Source organism: Lactuca sativa, chromosome 5 (assembly GCF_002870075.4).
Source record: "Lactuca sativa cultivar Salinas chromosome 5, Lsat_Salinas_v11, whole genome shotgun sequence".
In the NCBI taxonomy this organism is placed as follows: Eukaryota; Viridiplantae; Streptophyta; class Magnoliopsida; order Asterales; family Asteraceae; genus Lactuca; species Lactuca sativa.
The window spans coordinates 13,081,057-13,083,588 of NC_056627.2; positions in this window are offsets into that span (position 1 = coordinate 13,081,057).

Sequence of the window (2,532 nt, forward strand, 5' to 3'; positions counted from 1 at the left end):
GCAAATGGTTTCTGGTCTCATAAGAATACTGGCGAGTGATCTGCATTTATGACTATAAAGAGTTTCGAAAGGAGCAATCTTGATGCTCGTGCGATAGTTGTTATTGTATGAGAATTCAGTAAAGGGCAACCGGGTATCCCATGACTTGCTGAATTCAAACACTCAGGCTCGGAGCATGACTTCGAGTGCTCGAATGGTTCGTTCACTTTGGCTATTGGTTTGAAGGTGGTAAGCAACGCTTATATCTAGTTATGTTCCCATAGCCCTCTGAAGTGACTGTCATAGTCTTGAAGAAAATATGTTATCTCGATCCGAGATAGTAGATACCGATATTTCATGGAGTCTCACGAAATCTTTGATATAGGTCCATGCTAATCTTTCTGTCTTATTTGATTTCTATAAGCTTCGTCTTTCAACTCTGAGATTTTTATCCATCCACGTAGTGTTTTCTTCGCGATGTTCTCCAACTTTGATGCTTTCAAGGCTGGTCGTAGATGTTGATAGTGTTTCGTTCTCGCTTTGTGGGCAGACGGATATGTTATTGATGAAAAAATAGAAAAGGATAACTAGGAATGGTTGGGAAAACTCGGTTCGTAAGGTCCATGAATAGTGTGGGAGCATTCGTTAGAACGAAGGGTATCACAATGAATTTGAAATGGTCGTGACGAGTTCGGAAGGCAGTTTTTGAAATGTCGCCTCGGACTCGAAGTTGATGATAACCGATTCTTAGCTCTATTTTAAAGAAGTAACCAGCTCCTTGGAGCTGGCCAAATAGATCGTCGGTCCGAGGGAGTGGGTATCGATTTTTGATAGGGAGCTTATTCAATTTCCTAAAATCGATGTACCTTCTGAAGGATCCGTCTTCTTGAAGAACAAGATCGGAGCTCTTCAGGAAGAGAAGCTTGGTCTGATGAATCCTTTGCGCAACAATTCTACTCAGTTGACTGGATAACTTGTGAATTTTCGGCGGGAGTCAACTGATGTGTGTAAAATGCACTTGTTTTTTTCCCTACTTTTATTAATATATTTAGCACACAAAGGCAGTGAACCTGTCTTTTAGTGGTATAGTTTAGTAAGTAAGGTATGGAACTCAGGGAACGGAAAATTAAACTAACAACTAATTTTAACTAAAACAATTAATGAAAGTAAAAGGTTTTTCTTCTACTTTTACAAGACTAGAAACTTAAGCAACACTTACTTAACTAAATGACTAAAACAAACAACTAATTCACCAAATTTGATAAAGATGTTTCTATTTAGGTTCAACCAATTCACTCCTATGGTTATTTGTATTTATGATAGATTAATTGTTATTGGCTACCAATTAAAGTGGTTAGGTTCATGTTCATTACTCCTAGCCCTTAGACAATTAACTAATTTAAGCGGTGATCAAATGTTTAAACTAATTAATTCCCTAGATTAATGATTTGGATTAAATAAGATTTGTAGTGGTGAATCAATTTAGTAAATCAATTAACCTCTTGTTTGATGGTTTCTCAAAACAAGCTCACACATTAATCTAATTATTGTCTTATTAATCTTAGTTTCATAATCATTATTCCTAAGCATATGAATTGGTGTTCACATAGACATATGAGGTTAACAACTAAGAGATGTTCATGCAACTTAATTGTCTTCCAATTAACAGAAAATAATCGTGATTAATGCATAAGGGTCTTTAACAAACTTAATTTAATAGATCACCAATAAACAATTAATCAAAACTAAGAATTAAACCATAGGAGTTCCTTGGTATTCCCCAAACAGAAACAAAAACAAAATTAGTTCATAGTTGCAGTAAAATCACACACAAAAGCAAGTTCAACTAGATTAGACATACTCAAATCCAAAAGCTAAGTGGAATGATTAACCTAGTTGCTTCAATTCTTCAAAAGGTTGGAGTTTAGAATTCCTCAGCGTCTTCCAGTGCTCTCAATCGCAGAAGGATCTTCACAAATCACCAAAAGTGTAGTCCCCTCGGATGAAGGTTCGATTTTTATAGATATCTCAAAACAGGGGGTACTCGGCGAGTAGCAGACCCAACTCGCCGAGTAGACTCGTTGTTATCCATCTTAGATCAGGAGTCGTGGCTATCTTCTGGAATATTCAGCTGGACTCGCTGAGTAGACTCGTGTACTCGCCGATTAGATGGACTTTTGTTCCTCAATCTTCATTCTTTGGTCTTTAATTGCTTTCCCTTGCTCCCTTTCACTCCCAAGCATTTCTTTTGGACTGAAAACAAAATATAAACAATATTAAGTACCTTTTGTCCATATTATTCACATAATTAGTTAAAAATGAATAAAAATGTATACTAAATAATTAACTAGTTATGCACATATCAAAATACCCCACACTTGACTTTTGCTTGCCCCTAAGCAAAACTAAAATTTAAACATATTAGAATCACATATGACAACTCCAATCTAACCCAGCCATTATGTCGAGACCGCAACGCGTGCATTTGTGTCTAAAATTTTTCCTAAGGACCTCCCATACTCCAAATACTTACAATCCTCATAAACACTTGCC